The sequence below is a fragment of the Anabrus simplex genome, chromosome 12 (genome assembly GCF_040414725.1).
Source record: "Anabrus simplex isolate iqAnaSimp1 chromosome 12, ASM4041472v1, whole genome shotgun sequence".
NCBI lineage: Eukaryota > Metazoa > Arthropoda > Insecta > Orthoptera > Tettigoniidae > Anabrus > Anabrus simplex.
In genome coordinates this window covers 12958737-12978341 of record NC_090276.1, presented here as the reverse complement: position 1 = coordinate 12978341, position 19605 = coordinate 12958737, and the positions used below count along the sequence as shown (strand labels likewise).

The 19605-nt window shown below is 39.2% G+C and overlaps 1 long non-coding RNA gene across 1 annotated transcript in view; it reads left to right on the top strand.

The window, feature by feature from the left end:
* Window positions 1-622: 622 nt before the first annotated feature.
* LOC136884075 (uncharacterized) overlaps window positions 623-19605 on the top strand; it is a 54018-nt gene continuing 35035 nt past the window's right edge. The window contains exons 1-2 of the long non-coding RNA XR_010861300.2: window positions 623-692; window positions 17550-17759. This is a non-coding gene — a long non-coding RNA (uncharacterized lncRNA). The remainder of the gene's footprint in view (window positions 693-17549; window positions 17760-19605) is intronic.

The following is a 19605-nucleotide window of genomic DNA, read 5'->3' as shown; positions in this document are numbered from 1 at the left end:
AGGAATGGGAAGGCAGCGGCCGTAGCCTTAATTAAGGTACAGCCCCAGCATTTGCCTGTTGTGAAAATGGGAAACCACGGAAAACCATATTCAGGGCCGCTGACAGGGGGTTTGAACCCACTATCTCCCGGATGCAAGTCACAGCTGCGCGCCCCTATTTGCACGGCCAACTCGCCCGGTGTTGTTGTTACTATTATTATTATTATTATTATTATTATTATTATTATTATTATTATTATTATTATTATTATTATTATTATTATTATTATACAGTTATAATCATTTATGAAATTAGAAGTCATATCGATCTTACAAGAAAGTTTATTAATTAACACATATTTTGTAGAAATTCAATCCTAATTAATAATATAGGTATACATAAAACTATTTCCTCCTTACATTTGTAACGCGTAATCATGGGAGCGGCGAATGGGATCTGTCACCACCAAGTCACCACGAAGGGAGGAGAAAGTTCGCGCATGCGCCCTTCAGTTTGGTGTAAGGACTCTTTGGACTGGACCAAGATTGTAGTCGGTCTTGACTGGACTATCTCTATTATTCTCATTCTCTTTGATCTCTATACCGTATCCTCTTTGCTCTAGATGCTCTGCATTGGATCACAGCGCTGTCGCAGTCTCACTCGGCAAGTGCTAGGTGTGGGTTCACACCGTATCCATCGCACGACGTGACAGGTAAGGCTATTAGCTCATATGAACAATATTTGTCAGTCTTCTGGTAATTGATTGAATATCATCCAACGTTAGCTGTTGACTTGTTAATCGTATACTTAAGAGTTGAGCTAAAATATTGCTTAGTTATAAATTATAGCTTAGTCACGAGGATGAAAGCAGGAATTGTCCTACGTATCTGTCAAATTGGTACCAGCAAGCATTGAAACTTAAACGTTTTCGTTAGTTCTAATTAGCTGTGAATTAGGTAGTGTTATATTTACAGAAGTTCTATCTCGAGTTGAAAAGTACTACACGTATTTACATCCAGTGTTCGGCAAGTGTCTATATTATACTCTTTCATTCTTCCCTATTCTAACTTCCGGGGATATAACTAAGGACATTGGGTTGGGAGATAGTAGGCCAGCCATATCTGAAAAATTTGCCTATTGTTTGCATAAAGGAACTATTCCAAATTAATGGAGAGTTGCTATAGTAGCCCCTGTGTATAAAGGAAACGGTGATACACATAAAGCTGAAAATTACAGGCCAGCAAGTTTGACACGCGTTGCATGCAAGCTTCGGGAAAGCATTATTTCTGATTACATTAGACATGTTTGCGAAACTGGTTCGATAGAAGGCAGTTCAGGTTTAGGAAAGGTTATACCACTGAAGCTTAACTTGTACGATTCCAGCAAGTTATAGTGGGTAACTTGGATACAGGTCAAATGGACTGCATCGCGGTTGACGTATCAAAGGGTAGATAATGGGAGACTATTGTGGCAAACATGAGGGCTATTGGACTAGACAAAAGTGACTGAATGGGTGACTATATTTCTAGATAATCTCAGAATTAGAGTAGGTGAAACTTTTTCTGATCCTGTAAGAGGGGAATTCCTCAAGGCAGTATTATTGGACCTTTTTCTTTTATAAGTTATATGAGTAAAGAACGGGAATCGGAGGCTTTTTTGCGGATGTTTTACTGTATACAGTAATAAATACGTTACGCGATTGTGAGCAACTGCAAAGAGACTTTGCAAGTGTTGAGACAGACAGCAGGCAACGGTATTATGATAACCGAGGTTAAGTCAGGTTGAGTTTCACTAATAGGAAAAACCCTTCCAATTTTAATTACCGCGCTGATGGGGTGGAAGTTTCTTCTGGAAATCACTACGTACCTAGGTGTTTATATAATGAAAGGTCTTCGTTGGGGTAATTACATAAACGGTGTTGTAAATAAAGGCTACAGTTCTCTGCACACGATTGAGGGTATGTAGGAGTAAGGATGTAAAGGGCATACGTCTCCGGTTCCAGTGTATGGTACCCTCACCAGGATTACCTGATTCAAGAACTAAAGGGGGAAAAAATCCAAAGAAAAGCAGCTCGATTTGTTCTGGGTGATTTCCGACAAGAGATGTAGCGTTACGAAAATGTTGCAAAGTTTGAGCTGAGAAGACTTTGGAGTAGACGAATAAGTTTGGTGTTTTATAAATTAGGAAATATCGCAATACGAAGATAAGGCTGGAATTCAAGAGAAAAAAATGGGACAAATACTAGTTTATAGGTAGGGGAGTTAGGGATTGGAATAATTTACCAAGGGAGATGTTAAATTTCCAAATTCTTCGCAGTAAATTTAAGAAAATGCTACCGTAGGAAAACAGATAGGGAATCTGCCACCTGAGCGACTGTCCTAAATGGAGATTAATGTTGATTTATTGAACTTCATTAAAAGCAATCGTACGGCACGTTCCGTAGAGTAAAATTGCGACGTACCGGTAATATACGTTAAGGTGGGATTCCACAGAGGCGACATAGAGCATGGGACATTGACGCATGTTGCAGTCGACTTTCAATTGAGGAAACACGGCGCGACATGTACCCTAGCGTGCGGTTGTGTGGCATTAGACATGTTGCGGTCTGTCAAACACTCCCTGGTGGCGCATGCCTCAAATGTGCTTGTCGAACAGTGTCGCCCCGGGATCCCGTCACTGTGGATCGGTGCTACAGTTTCCGTGCGGCAAGATGAAGTGGGCTATTGAAAACACTCAATTTGAGGATTACCACAATGCTCCGGAATTGTGGAATGTTACTTAGAGTGATTATAACAATAGCATTAAGGACAAGTTGAAACGGCTCTCAGAAAAATGACTGCAGTGTCCAGGAACGGAAGGAAATTAAAAATATGCACTCAGCTTTCCACCGAGAGCATAAAAGAATTCAGAAAATGAAATCTAGTAGGGCTTCTCCATTGAGAGGAAAAATGTGTTTGGGTTGGGTTGTAATCTACTTACGTTTCTTCTTGACATCGATGCTCCGAGGAAAACTACTTGAATGTCAGATGAGAATGAGGAATGTGAGGTGAAATGATTTTAGCCACTGGTTTCCTTTAATAAATAGAATTAAGTTAACTGCTTATGAACTTTGTAAGCAAGATTGTGATTTATTCAATGCCTGCCGGGCTGTTTGGCTCAGACGATTAAGACGCTGGCCTTCTGACCCCAACTTGGCAGGTTCGATCCTGGCTCAGTCCGGTGGTATTTCAAGGTGCTCAAATACGTTATCCTTGTGTCGGTAGATTTACTGGCACACAAAAGAACTACTTCGGGACTAAACTCCGGCACCTCGGCTTCTCCGGAAACCTTAAAATTAACTTAGTGGGACGTCCGGCTCCATGGTTAGCGTGCTGGCCTTTGGTCACAGGGTCCCAGCAGGGTCGGGAATCTTATCCAAAATTGGTTAATTTCGCTGACACGGGGCCTAGGTGTACTGTATGTCTTCATTTCTCCACCACGACGCGCATGTCGCCTACGGGAGTCAAAGATCTGCATCTAGTGAGCTGAACTTGTCCTCGGACACTGCTGGCACTAAAAACCATACGCCATTTCATTTCTTAGTGGGACATAAAGCCAATAACATTAACATTATTGTTACCTATTATTAATCAATGCCTGGTTTTCTCTTTATTAGTACTGGCAATCGTTTGCACTAGGCATAAATAAATAAATTAGATAACAATGATAATAGAATTTAATGACATAGTACTAACAACAGTAATAAACTTGGCAGGCTCGATCTTGTTAAATCCGGTGGTATTTGAAGGTACTCAAGTACGTCAGCCTCGTGTCGGTAGATTTAATGGCACTTAAAAGAACTTCTGAAGGAATACATAAGTGCACCTCGGTGACTCAGAAAACCTGAAAAGTAGTAATGGGACGTAAAGCTAATAACATAATTGTACAATAATACATTCTACGTGTCGGTATTGCATGACATTTTCAGGCCTGTGGATTTCTCGTAAATACCGGTACGTCGTTTAACATCACAACAAGCTTCTCGTTTCTACACTGTTAACGCACAATCTACTTTTTATTTTAAAAACTATTCGCTGCTACTCTAATTGCGCAAAGTCTTCTGTACTGGTACTGTAACCAGTCTTCCAACATTGTTTCATCAGTCTTTTTCTTCCTCACTTTGTTTATTGTCATAGTTGCCATGAGTTATATTTCATTCTCCTGGTATAAATTTATTAGAAATGTGAGCTGTAAGAGGGTAAAATAATTAGAATGTGGGTGGAGTATCATACTTAAAACTAATACATTTTAAATTTAAAAATGATTAAATTCCAGTGTACAAGAAGTTTCTAAAACTTGCTGTATTTCTAAGCATACCAATCCTACCGTGGTACACAGCCTTCATCTGACAAAGTACTCATAAACTCATCCCTTAAATTGGCCTTTCACGGAAATAAGGGCTATTTTTCAGAATCGGTCGAAATAGTTCTTTCCTTCTTTTTTCCTTACAATTTGTGCTTAGAGGAATCTCCACTTGATTGCATCTAGCAGCAGTTTTTCGTGTTGAGTGTAAACAAATGCTTGCCCATGCCATCTCTTGCAGCACCGCAATATGTTCGACAGTCAAGACCTGCACCAAATTATTTAAAAATTACAGCAATAAAAATTGATATCACAATATAATTTTCTTTAAAAAATGCTTTCTTGCTGTGTAGTGTACCTGGGATCGTATTACCCACAAATTTTGCAGAACATTTAACCGTTGTCACTCATTTATTCGACAACGAATGTATAACGATAAGAAGTTGGTGTTGTCAGTCAACCAAGTTTTGAAGGAGCTCTTAGCCTGATAACAATAAAAATTGTATGGTTTGATACTTTTCAAACTTCATTTGAACAGTTTTTAACTTTTAATTTTGTTCGTATGTTTGTGTTGCAATTGAATAAATTGTTATAACAGACTTTGGCATCAGTTAGTCATAGTTCTGTAGAGTAGTTCCTGAAAAAAGAAGCAATTGAAGTTAAGGACGAACATCTAAGTGATTCATGGTTGGTAGTTCAGGAGCTTAGCCGTAAAAAACGAGGCAGTCAAATAAAACCTATTAAACATTATTTAATTATATAATAACTAATAATTCCTTTGTTCATATAACTCGATAGCTGCAGTCGCTTAAGTGTGGCCAGTATCCAGTACTTGGGAGATGGTGGGTTCGAGCCCCATTGTCGGCAGCCCTGAAGATGGTTTTCCGTGCTTTCCCATTTTCACACCAGGCAAATGCCGGGGCTGTACCTTAAGTCCACGGCCACTTCCTTCCAGTTCCCAGTCCTTTCCTACCCCACCTTCGCCATAAGACCTATCTGTGTCGGTGCGACGTAAAGCACTTTCCTCTTAGGATTTAATACACATTTCCAGACTAGCTCATATGAGGTGCTGTAAATTAATGTAGAATGTACGTTGTATATCCTAAATTAATCTATTGGCAAATGCAATAAAATTTTGAGGCTGTTGCTAGAGAAAATGTCTTATTGTCAAACTCCCACTCACATTCCGCATGATTCCATAGTGTGAAAATGTGAAAAGAAAGAAAATTAGTTGAAAAGTACTATACTTATTTGTATTCACTGTTCAGTAAATTGTATTAAATTTTTACTTTTTTCTTCCCCATTTAAACTTCAGTAAAAGGACCCAAACGTTCTCTTGTGAGAAAAATTGGGATGTGAGAAGTTACAGTAAAAAGGGTCTGGTACGAAGAGAGATCTTCGTAACAAGTTTTTACGACCGGAAGCTCTTCTTGGGATGAAATGGATTTAGTGATATACAGTATGATAGTAGGGAGAGGGTGAAACCCGGTGTTGGCACATTGACTCGTGTTGAATAGCACAAAGGAGGTCGTATGCCCTCGCTGCATATGAACACTGCGGTGATGTTCAGAATTTAATCCAGGCTTTTGGCCCACAATCTAGTGATAAAATGTACACCACCACTTCTATCCTGCTGGCCAAAATACTGATAGTGAAAATTTTTCCAACCAACGGGACTCGAACTAGTTAACCGCTATGGTGTTCCTATTTGTATTTGTAACTTTCTACACAGCTTAAAAAATTCTACTTCATAGCCCCAAAGAAAGAACTGTTTTTAATGGGAATGATGTTGTCTGGGTCATCATCCATATTCTGGTTTGGAGCCCTTCCATTTTATTTCTGTAAAACTTCTACATCCTATATCTACTCAAGTTTGTTATATTCATATCTTGGTCTACCTGTACTGTTCTTATTTATTTAGTGTATGAATACAATATTATATACAATATGTATAACAACCATCTCAACTTCATAACTTAAGTTCCATATCAAAAGATGAAAGTCAGAAAAGAGCTTCGCTTGAGACAGGAAGTCCTCTACAGAGCCTCTATAAGCACGCAAAGGACTCTCAAATGCAATGTGATCCACTGTCTGCTCCTCTTTTCCGCAGTCACGTTACGGTGATGTCTTCCATGCCCATTTGAAGAGAGTGGCTCCACATCTACTTTGGCTGGTCCTAATTAGGTTTAGCATCTTCCACTGCCGTCTGAGAAGGAAAAATCCATCTGGGCACTTGCAGGGGTTCTTAATGTGATAATGTGGCAACGAGGATTGCTGTTGCCATTCTTCTTTCCAGGCGTCCAATACATTAAAGGTGGTGTCCTGTAGATTCATTGCAGTATGCCAAGAAGGGTGTCTGGATTTGTCATTTAGCTGGAGAAGCTATGTCAGAATGAATAGGGAGGTGAGGATTGTTTTCTATTCTTCCATAAGTTAAACAGTGATTGTGATCTTAGGGCTGTAGGTGGTATGTGGCTTAGGGTGGGAAGCCAGTGTGTGTTAGTTGGTCAGATGCACCCTGTAATGATACACATTGCTTGATTCAGCTGGATGTGTGCTAGTCCAAGTAGAACAGCAATATTCAGCGACAGAATAAGGAAGTGAAAGAGCAGTTGATATCAGGATTTGAGCATTAGCACCCCAGGATGTGCTCGCCAGCTTTTGAAGGTTATTCCTGGTCTTGATCTTGGCTGACACATTGAGAGGTGATTCTTGTAGGTCAAGGACATGTCCAGGGTGACTCCCAGGTATTTTGGGTTCCTACAGTACTGCCTATACTTATCTTTTTTTAAGATGTATCCTCTCTCTTCTGGCAAAATCCTGTCATATTGTTCTTTCATCAATTGATAATTTAAGTTAAAGAATTATCTTATGTAGAAAAAAATATATTTAAATTTTGAACTGTTATATTTTCCTTGTATATTTAGTAGTTTGTTTGCTTGTTTACTCTTACAGCATATCATTATGAGACAATTCAATTATACAAAACAAAACATACATATTCGAGATATTGATATTTTATGGTACTAATGTAAGTTGTGATATGTAATAGTTAGATCTATTCATGTAACCAAAATTAACTAATTTGATGTAACAGGAGTGTATTAATTTACTTTATGAATACTCTGTAGGCATGATAATATTAGAATGTACTGCACCACAGTGAGCTTTAGCTCAGGTGCCTCAGCTAATAAATAAAAATTCATTATCTTTTCATTAGGGATTTGATCTACCAATCTTGCCTTGAGTGTTCTATGACATCACATTTCAAAAGCTTAAATTTCCTCCACGAACCTACTACGCTGGCGTAGCAGGGGGAGACGTGTTACTTCCACGTGGCGCGTCCCAGGTGGTGGATAGGGGGGTCCTAACCGGCTTGCTGGCGGACTTGAGGGAAATAAAATACCTCTCGCGGATCACACACACCACCCCCTGTGGGTGGGGATGCAGGCGAAGAATACACCCACGGTATCCCCTGCCTGTCGTAAGAGGCCACTAAAAGGGACCCAAGGGACTGTCAACTTGGGAGTGTGGATTGGCGACCACGGAGCCCTTAGCTGAGTCCTGGTATTGCTTCCACTTGTGCCAGGTTCCTCACTTTCTTCTATCCTGTCCGACCTTCCTTACTCAACTCTTCTTTTCCGACCCCGGCGGTATTAGAGCATTCAAGGGCTAGGGAGTCTTTCATTTTCATGCCCTTCGTAGCCCTTGCCTTTCTTTGTCCTTTACTTCATTTTTCAAAGTGACAGATCCTTTCCTTTTCTTTTTTTCTCTCTCTACCTGCTGTGGATGGGGGATGCTGATGAAAAATACACCCATGGTATCCCCTGCCTGTCGTAAGAGACTAAAAGGGGCGACCAAGGGATGATCGTCTTAGAACCATGAAACTACTTTTGATTAGTACCATCACGCGGGGAACACCATGGGTCACCTTTACTTGAGAGTAGTACCACTATATGAGGTACGAAATAGGTTTGTGCTTAGTAGCAGCAGAGAGAGGGTCACTGTGGGTTTCCAGTACCAGAGTCGCACCCATGTGAGAAACACCACAGGTCTGGGCGTTGCCTGTGATTAGTAGCACTATGAGCAACACTGTTGGTCTGCATTGCCTGTGATTAGTACCCACTATGTGACGAACACCACGGGAATACCGGCGCCCGTGATTAGTACACCTAGGTGAGGAACCCCATCGGCTTGCATTGGTTATGAGTGGCGCCATTGTGTGAGAACACCATGGGTGTGCGTTACCTGTGAGTCGTACAATACTTGTGAGTAGTACCATTATGTGTGGAACACTGTGAGTCTTCGCTACTTTTGATTAGTACCCCAACATGACAAATACCATCGTTCTACTTTACTAGCGATAAGTACCATTCTGAGGGGCCTTTGATCTGGATTTTGGACCCCTTTTGACATCAAGCATCCTAGATTCAAGATTGTGCTTTATGAGTGGTCCCTTGGTCAGTAACACTATTATTTAGATCTTTTTTTTTGAGTTGTCCACTGTTTTTTTTTTTTTTTTTTTTGTTCATGTCCATCTATTCATTCTTCATGACATTTTCTATTTTGGTCAGTGGATGATTTTGAACTTGTTTGTCATTTCATTTTGTACCATTAGGGGCCGATGACCTCGGTTAGGCCCCTTTAAACAAGCATCATAATCATCTTAAATTTCCTCACTTTCGGAGTTACAGTTGGTTTCACTTTCACACAAGTCTTCAAAAACATCTTATTCCTGTATCAAGGTTTGAAGTGCGCAAATTTCTGGTCTTCCTTGCTTGTGCTAGTCTGACCTTGATACTGCATTAGTTTCTTACTGCCCAAGTAATAAGATTCATCTACTGTTCTTACTTTAAGACTTAATTTCCTAATCTAATATTTCCTGCATCACTTTGACTGCATTCCAGTACTTTTATTCTGAATTTTCATCTGTACTCCTCAGACTGTCAATTCAGAGAGTTGGCCGTGCGGTCAGGGGGTGCATAGCTATGAGCTTGCATTCGGGAGATAGTGGGTTCGAACCCCACTGTCGGCAGCCTTAAAGATGGTTTTCAGTGGTTCCCCATTTTCACACAAAGCAAATGCTGCAGCTGTACCTCAATTGAGGCTGATTGCTTCCCACTCCTAGCCCTTTCCTATCCCATAGTCGCCGTGAGACATATCTGTGATGGTGGGACGTAAAACAGCTTGATAAAAAAATGTCCATACCATTCGGCAATTTATCCAGATCTTGCAGACTCCGAAGAGAGAGGAGCATAGAAATAATTTGTACCGCATTGACCAGTCAATTTTTTAAAAAATAGTTTCCGAATTGACCCCAATAGTCTCCACATTATCTCGGTCAATCAGGATTCTACTGTATCACATGTTAATTATTCTCATCTTGGAAATTATGGACAACACTAGCATAGAGAATTCAGTACTCATGTCTGTGTGCATGAGAATTTTCATGTTTATTTATTTTTGCACTCAAATGAGCAAGGTCTTTGCACCCAGCTGAATTCCATACACTTCTTTTTTGCTCTACAATACAAACAAAAACACATTCCTAGATCTACATCCAGAGCCACATGCGGGTTTCTACAGTTCTTTCTTAAACTTATGCCTATACTCGCGTTTTGTCAGTTTTTGTAACTTTTTTCGATAATCAACTCTAGTCTGTCTGGTCCAAGGGTTTTAATTTCTCATTTATCCTGATAGGTTAATATTTTGCTGTTTAAAATTACCTGAACTGAATTCATTTCCACTTACACAAAGAATACCATGGTTACAAATCATACAGAAGCAAAACACAACTCAAATTAATTTCACTTAAAGATTTTCCAATCACAAGATAAAGCAAATTTCTTCCTGCAGTTACGAACACCTGTTCACAAAGAGCCAGAAAATGCCTATTCAGAATTACTAGCGAGATCTGCCGGTAATGTAAATGCAGTAGTAGCTCCTGCGAGGCTGTGGCTAACCGTAATGGGGGAGGTGGTGGACCCTTGTGGTCAACTGTAATACTACCAGTGGTTCGAGGGTGGCTCTAGACGGCAAGGCACGTACCTTACCGTGCTCCTCGCTTATGGGTATATAAGAGCATAAACCATGACGCCATCTGCTTTGCGCATGCATATAGTCTTCAGCACAATAGCGCATTATCCAGTGTGCTCGCTGCATTGTCAGTCAAAACGAACAACTGTCGGTGTAACAGAGCTTCGATATAAGTCGAATGCTTTTGATCGATTGTTGAAATCAGGTCAAAAGAAAGGAAAGTTTTTAATTGTCCATGAATGTGTAAAGATTTATTAAAAACTGGGTGTTCACGTGCTCATGTGCTCCTGAGAGGCCACCGCCACTGGTACAGTTCATAGATAATTCTTCCTGGGTATCTGATCCCTATCACCTTCAGAATCTCAAATAGCTTGGTCCAATCAGTTGATACAGATCCCAATTCCCATAGGGAACCTGCAATATTTGTGAGTAAATTTATAATACCAATATGGTTGGTCCATTATTGGACATAATAAATTTTTCATTTTCAGGTTCCCTATGGAATTCATCTGGATTTCTGATGGTCAGGCAGGCATCATTTTTTGAAAATGACACGCTCATAGTGCATTGGCACTGCTGGTGGCTCCAATTAGCCTACGCAGTGGTCTCCACGGTATGCACTAGCCATGCTTCTTTGTAGGTGTGCTATTTACCAACTGATGAACCCAACTTAGCACACTGAGGTGAAACACTGGCAAGCAGGAATGAGTTCGCTGGAAAATTTATAATATCCAATAACGGACCTGCTATATTGGTATTACTCATCAAAGTTATCAATTGCATTTTCTAGATCTATGAATGCCATGTATGTGGGCTTGTCCTTAATTCGATCCTGTAAAGCCAGGATTGCTTCATGTGTTCCTATTTTTTTCTGAAGCCAAACTGATCTTCTCCCAACTCAGCTTAAAAATTCTTTCCATTCTTCTGTAAATGATAGGTCTAGATTTTGGAATTTTGTAGAGGTGAGACACTAATGATGTGGTTCATTTTCACACTTGTCAGCACCTGCTGTCTTGGGAATAACATTCTTTTTAAAATTGGATGTTGTTCAAACCTCAATGACAGCAGCCCTGAAGACAGTTTCCTGTTTTCACACCAGGCAAATGCTGGGACTGTACCTTAAGACCACAGCTGCTTCCTTCCCACTCCTGAGCCTTTCCTATCTCATCACCATAAGACCTAACTGTGCCGGTATAACATAAAGCAAATTGTAAAAATAAAAACCAATTTTTAAAAATTGGATGCACTTCCCCCTGTGTCATAGATATTACAGCAATGGAATCAACTAGTCATGCCGATTTCTCCTAGGGCAGTTGAGAGGTGAGGTGCGATGTGCAGAGCAGCAGAACCACAGAATGAAAGAGATACAGTGATTAGCGATCCCATTCTTCATACTGTTATCGAGCGAAAGATAGGTAGCAAATTCACTTACTGGCGATCTGGTAACCTTGCTTGGATCTGGGTGCGACAGCATTTTAGACAAATGGATGGGAGCCTATGGGAGGAAACTGTAGTTAGCCGCCCATAATATTCTGTGTGGTGTGCACACCTTGCCTGTTCGTGTGTATTGGAGGAACCATTTTGCTGAGATGTCTCAATTCCTGGAATTCACTTTATCCTCATGCAGAATCACTCTCTCCTCTCTTGGCCTATCACCCTTTTAGGGATGACCTTGTCTTGTTCCTCTGTTGGTGGGGGCAGCAAAATAACATCCACAGTATCCCCTGCCTGTTGTAAGGTGATTAAAAGGGCTCGAAGCTTTCAACTTGGGAATGTGAGTTGTTTACCACGGGGCCCAGAGCTGATTCCTGGCATTGCTTCCACATACTTGTGCCAGTCTCTTCACTTTCATCTATCCTGACCTCCCTTGGTCAACTCTTATTCTTTTCAGACCCCGACTGTATTAGGTATTGAGGCCTTGGGAGTCTTTAACTTTCACACCCTTCGTGGCCCTTGTCTGTCTTTGGCCACTACATTAATTTTTTTAAGTGTTGCATCTCTTCAGGTTTGTCTCTCTTAGCATTTTATAGAGGATGGTTGCCTAGTTGTCTGTTAAAACAATCACAACCACCACTTCATTTTGTTGAATATGAAAGGAGAGAAAGGCGTTTAAGCCCAGCTTGATTTGTGTTGGTCATTGCTCTCTAGGCATCTTGCTATTAGATCCGTGCTGTGGCGAAGAATTATAAGGTTTAAACACATTCTTTCTTCAAAGGTTTTAATAGGTGGTCTTTCATTATTTGTAATACAGCTGGAAAGATGAAGCAAGCCATAAAAGTAATTGTCAATACCTGAGTGAACATTAAAGTAATGATGTTCCTCTGTAGTGGTAGAGATGAAGGTGAATTCTTCAAAGATGGCTGTGGGGGGGGGGGGGAAAAAAAAAAGCATCAGGTGATTATTTCCTGTTCAGAAAGCTGGTTCTGTGAGTTGCATACATATCTTGGAACTTCTTTAAATGAGTGATACTAGATCAAAATTATTTTTGTTAAGGGAAAGAAATATTTAATTCTTGTAACTTTTTAACTGGTTTTTTGGAAAAGTGTATGTATATTGTTGAAGTTGTTCAATCAGGAAGTCTTACAAATTGAACTGTATGCTTACCAGTACCTGTTTTTTCTGTGCATTAACTGCTTGGTTATGCAAATAACATTTATTTACATAGTTCACGCCCACATTGGAGCACTTAAATCAAACCCAAATACATTTATGTTGATAAAGAATTAACTGAAGATTTAGCTTGCATCATCTTCCTTTCCCAAAACCTTCATTCTGGCTGACCTGGCTGCCCTTTCTTCATCATATGACATATTTGTGTTGTACAGTTTTTAATGACAATCTTATTTGTTTGTTCTTGAGAATCCTTTTTTCTTTATTTTCAATTTGCTTCATTGTAATATTCAGCTCTTCTAAATCATTCTGAACTTCTTTAAACCAATCATTTTTTGTTTTACTTTTCCAAAAGTAATTAAATACTGGTAGTCGTTTTATTATCCTATTATTTAATCTAGAAAGATGACAGAAAAAGGAAATTCTTCTTTTTCTTATCGTATCTATTATAGATTCACTTTCCCTATAAACCACTGCATTAGGTAATAATCTCCGTTGTCCATCCACCTGATGTTTTTTATTAATGATTGTTCTGAGTATCCTTCTGTCAACCTTTTGCAGTGTATCAGTTGTTGCTTTGGTGTTCAATTTAGTGTTTCACAAGCATAAGTCACTTCAGGTTTAATGACGGAACAGTATGTTGAAGTTTAGCATTTATTGAAAGAGATTTTTTTCTTGTACGTTGGCCATGTAATTCGTTGTGCCTTTTTTAACTTAAATGTTCTGCTTTCTATTGATGATTTTTCATTGGTGTTCAAGTTATTTCACAAAGATATTTAAACTTATTCACAATTTTAATTTGTTTGGTATTGGCTAAGTTATTGGTTGGTGCTGTAACAGGGAAGGTTGGCATTCTTTCTGTTTTTTCATATGAAATTTGCAATCCAACTTTTCTTGCTATGTTATAAAGTTCTTCTATTTGCAATTTAGCTTCTTCCATATCATCAGCAAATGCTAAACAATTGAGTCTTATTTTTCTGCAAATCTTGATGTTAGGTTGACGCATCTTATTCCATTCCTGCAGGATTTTTCCCAACACACAATTAAACAATAATGGTGAGAGTCCATCTCCCTGCTGAAGTCCAGTATTAATGTCAAATGGCTTTGAGAGTTCATTTCTAAATCTGACTTAGTGTTCTTAAGAGTAATTCCATTAAGGCGAATAAGTTTTGGATGTAAACCAAATTCTTTTAGGATATTCAATAATGACTCATAATGGGTACTATCATACGCCTTTTTAAAATCAACAAAAGTGATAACTTTTTGTTTCTAACCCTATGATGCTTCATAATCCACTTTAAACTGATAATTTGATCTGGACAACTTCTCCCTGGACGAAAGCCTCCTTGGTATTCTCAAAGTTCACAGTCAAGTTGTTCTTGAATTCTCATGTATAATAACTTTGAAAAAATTTTGTAAGTGATATCCAGCAATGATATCCCCCGATAATTGTTGGGATCTGATCTATACCCTTTTTAATGTAAAGGGTGTGTTATTGCCATATTCCACTCTTCGGGCATTTTTTCAGCATTCCAAATGTCTGAGGTATTCATGTAAATTCTGAATGGTTTGTGTATTAGCATTCTTCCATATTTCTGCAGTTAGTTGATTCTCCCCTGAAGCTTTGTAATTTTTAAGTGAATTGATGATTTTCAACACTTCATTGTAAAACTGGTGGTATAACCTTTTCTAATGGTGTTTTATTTTTTGAATGAAGGTCATACTCTAGGTATTGTGTTGGTTCCTCACTATTAAGTAATTCTTCAAAGTATTGAGCTAAAATTTCTGCATTCTCTTGGTTACTATGTGCCAGTTTTCCATTTGTATTTCTCATCATAAGTGTTGGTGGAGTATAGTTTGATTGGTATTGTCGAAATCTTTTATAAAAATAATATTAATAATAAATTTATGAACACAGTAATCCCAGCAAAATAAAAGGTTCAATAGAAGCAATGCACTACAAAACATAAAACAGGTTGGGAAACTTTACTGCTACAGACGGATGTGGAAAATGGCATGGACCCTGTGAAGTAATGGAACATAGCCTTTCAAGAAAGGAAACATAGATAGTTATTGCCCTTGTATAACACATTTATTTTAAAAAGGCAAAGCAAAACTCGAAAGAACAAAATAAAACTTCAAGATATTTATGAAGTAAATTTAAGTGTTAACTACGCCTGCTGACATGTGCAATGCAAAAAAGAAATTTTAATCACAACTTTAAAAGGAAGTATCCGATACATGACGATTTAGATAGATAATAACTTATTGCGCACAATGTGCATAGAGGATCACAAAATGAGGGCTAATCCCAATCTACACAAGTTAGAAAAAAGTCCTAACATAGAGGCACAGGAAACTTGCATCACTACCTAAAACTCTTGCAGTAATGAGTATAGATTTTGAGCGAATATTAGGTGATACAGAATTATGGGAGAAAAACCTGACAAATAAGTTAATTATATTATTAGTTACAAGGTTTTAAAAAAAAGATTGCCTCTTAAACAAAATGTATGAGGTCTTAACTGAAAAGTTGTCATCTCAACAAATTTAGCGGTGAATGTGAATCTCGAGGATAAGCTCCTGCGCAAGCAAAGAAATTGTTACATTTAAATGAAGTTCATAACTGAAAAGAAATGTGCTTACCCTGAGACCAGGTATCCTGTGACAGGACCGATAGGGTGTCCACTCTCTAGGATGGTAAAAAATCAGACTCAAGAGACTACCTTGCTTCCACCGAAGGAGCGGGTAAGATTGAGAAACAGGAAATTGTGCAACCACCAAAGAGAACCAATCAGAAAACAGGTTTTACCTTCGACTTTCACATTCACCAATTGCATGAACTCTTATTTTCTCCAATCATGTCTCTTCTTTCTTTCTGATAATAAATGTTCCAGAAGTTTTTTATGCAATAGGAAATGTGCTTCTAAAACTGCATGTGTAGGAACACTCCATATCACAAGTTTTGATAACAAATGAAAATATTAAAATTCACATAAATTTTAATTTTGATACAACACACAGAGTTTCTAAAACAAGATACAGTAGAGTCTCGATTATCCGACCTAAACGGGACCTGGAGTACGTTGGATCACCGAAAATGTCGGATAATACAGAATAACTTTGAAAATGAACTAAAACAGGAAGGCTATACTGTATTACGTACTATGTTTTACGGGACTCTATTTATTGTCTTATTAATTCAATTGTACAGTAGATGCAGTACTCTTTTCTTACTACGCCTGTAGCCAGGTGCAGATGTCTTGGCTTGGGCTGCAAGAGTTTTGATGTCAGCATCTTGAAATTCAGCCCAGTCTCATCACAATTAAAAATCTGATCACCGGTTAATCCTTCAGCAAGAATTATTTCTTGAAATTGTCTTTTAAATTTCACAACCTTACCGGATTTAGCTGACAGTTCTTCTCCACAGATATTAAGCTGCCCAATGCCGTACCGTTTTTCCCACCGATCAAGCCACCCAGCAATAGCAGTAAAATCAGGGTCCCTTTATTAAACTCCTTCTGGATATACACCGCCATTTCTTGCAGAATGGGGCCAGATATTGACAAGCCCTTTTCCTGGTTTTTAGTGAACCAAAGAAATAGTGCTTCACTTACTTTTTCGTACTCACATTTTTCATCGTTTTTTTCTAATTTTCAGTGCATCACTTGTTACTCTGGTAGAGCACCACTTTTCAATTTATTCCCTCGTATGTTTCCAGTCTTCCACTGTAACGCGTCCAACACCATAATCTGAAGCCATTATTTGGAGAGTTTCCCCTTTGTCCAGTCTCTTTAACCCACTCTACTTGTCTTCCACAGAAACAATCACTTTCTTAAGTTTACTCGCCATACTCAGAGAGGATATGAAAACTATAACATCCGCACCCAACCAATACTACATTGCAAAATCCTACCGCATGACTGCTAGTGCTTGTCCCACAGTTGCACCCTCCACACCCCGTGTCCCAGAATTGCATCCACCTAAAGATCAAATTAAACCTACCAGTGTCGGATAACACGGAGTGTTGGATAAGCGAAGGTCGGTTGAGCGAGACTCTACTGTAATGTTATACAAAACAAAAAAAATTTTAAAACAAATTTAAGAAATTTCCATTGGATTCCCTGCTGACAGGACACAAGTAAAGGAGATAAATTAGACATTTCCATGGGGTTGGAGGATGGTTGCACAAGAGCTCAATTGGCACTTCCTCTATGTAATACTAATTTAGATTTGTCTGTTACATTTACTGCAATGGGCTGGGCATCACAGTGCAGAACCATCAGCATTAATCACAAGCTGCTACATACTAAGAGACTGGTGCAGCTCAAGGATTTGCTGAACTCTTAGGGATTTGACAGTTCCCAGTATTGTAGAATGAAATGCAGAGTGCACTGTTTAGATAGCATGCTTATCTGAGGATTGTGGTTTCCTAGTCTTTCTTTGGAACAAACTTTTCCCATACTTAGTTTTCTTTCTAGATTTCTTCTTTTGGGAGGAGTGTTTCTTGTTTCTGTGTGCCATGTATTCGTCAGCTTTATAGGTATGAATGGTTGTCTAAATTTTTTCTTGTATTTTCCAGGTAAACTCAACATATCCAGAATTGAAAAAATGCATTGAAGGTGGAATCAGCTCTGTCCATTTCTCGTAGAAGCAGCTCGGAGAAGACTGGAAGAGGCCCTGGCGTGAAGTTTCCATCCGTACCGCAGACTCGACAAGCACATTCAGCGTAGTCTCAAGTCATCTATGCTGTTCACGTTACCTGGGAAATCATTCCTCCCTACAGAAACAGGTCTGTGTTACTGCATTTTGACTTATGGTTTAATAGTTTTTGACATAAATATGCCTTATTGGTGGGGTCATCCGAAAATTTGTATAATGTAATGAAACAATGAGTGACTAATGTGTAACCTACCAACCATTCAGCGAATGTCTTATGGTTGGTCATCTGAAATTAGTATCCATGACTGGGAGACATATTTATGATCATTTGGTTTTTGCAAAGTGGTTTCTTTTAGAAGTAGCTCTTTCCTTTTTAATACCTTCAAGATTCCTTGTTTTTAATATATTGTGCATAAAGAAATGCCGGCCCTGTGGTGTAGGGGTAGCTTGCCTGCCTCTTACCTGGAGGCCCCGGGTTTGATTCCCGGCCAGGTCAGGGATTTTTACCTGGATCTGAGGGCTGGTTCGAGGTCCACTCAGCCTACGTGATTAGAATTGGAGCTATCTGACGGTGAGATGGCAACCCCGGTCTAGAAAGCCAAGAATAACGGTCAAGATGATTCGTCGTGCTGACCACACGACACCTCGTAATCTGCAGGCCTTCGGGCTGAGCAGTGGTCGCTTGGTAGGCCAAGGCCCTTCAAGGACTGTAGTGCCATGGGGGGGGCATAAAGAAACAGTTCTGTTCTTGTTTTTATGAGAGAATGGGGTGGGGGTGTAAGATTAAATTCTCCCATTGATGTATACAGTTGAGCCTGCTTTATACGTAACTCTGTTCTACAGAATTCGTATTTGTACATAATTTCCTTTAAGTCCTGGCAAAATATAATATAAAAGTGTTAAACCTTATTTGTACGTAATCCGTTTTATACGTAATTCGCTGTTATACGTATTAAGTGTCGGTGAAATATAACGGAGTTTTGCGTAATTGCAATGAGAATGCACTTCTTAAAAAGAAACTACTGTACATATGAAGTTTCCTCTTTGCTGGCATAGGTGGAAGTAGAGCGATCGGGTTTCGGTGCTGAAACAGAACAGAGTTTCGCCGAGTGACATTGTTGACCCTTACTTACTGGCGGCTTAACAAAGGCAAGTCCCATTCGCTCCCCCACTACCTCGATCGTTTTTGACACGCCGCCGAAGATTGAGATACATGATAAGCAAAGTGGGCGGTTTTGGTGCGGAACCAACATAAAATACAGTAAATTTGTTTGAATATGAGAATTTCTTTCGTGGGAACAGCAAATTTCAAAGTATCGTCGCCATAAGACCTATAATTGTCAGTGCGACGTAAAGCAACTTGCAAAAGAATTATAGAAAAATGCTGGTTCAACATTTAATAACACTGAGTGATGCAGGAAATGAACCTCTCTCCGTTAATTTGCTACAAGCCATGGATTTTATTTCGGCTGCCTGGAAGCAGGTCTCGTCCTCCACAACCAGCAACTGTTGCCACAAACCTGGTGTCTTACCAGAAGAGGCTGCCTCTAATGATTATGGGGACGAAGTTTTGTCTAACAATGAGCTAACGCTACCGGAGGGTATAGAATTCAATACTTTTGTGCTTTTCGATGATAATCTGGTTGTATGTGGAGAACTACCGGATGAAGACATTATTGCTGATCTATGCCAACAACGCGGCGTTTCGCTTGAATCTTGACACCTAAACTGAGTGAAGTGTTAAGTGCAGTCGAAGTGTGTAGGCGTTACATCAGTGCGAAGAGTTGTAGTGAAAATGCTTTGAATTCATTACTAAGTTTGCTAAAGGAGATTTATATTCTTAATGCAAGAAAAGTGAAACAAGCCGAACTATCTGATTTCTTTAAGGTTGGACAAAGTTCAAAATAATATTTTCTGTCTTTATTTATTATTTGCAAGGATTTACACATGTAGGTCTATTCCATTGTTTTTTCAGT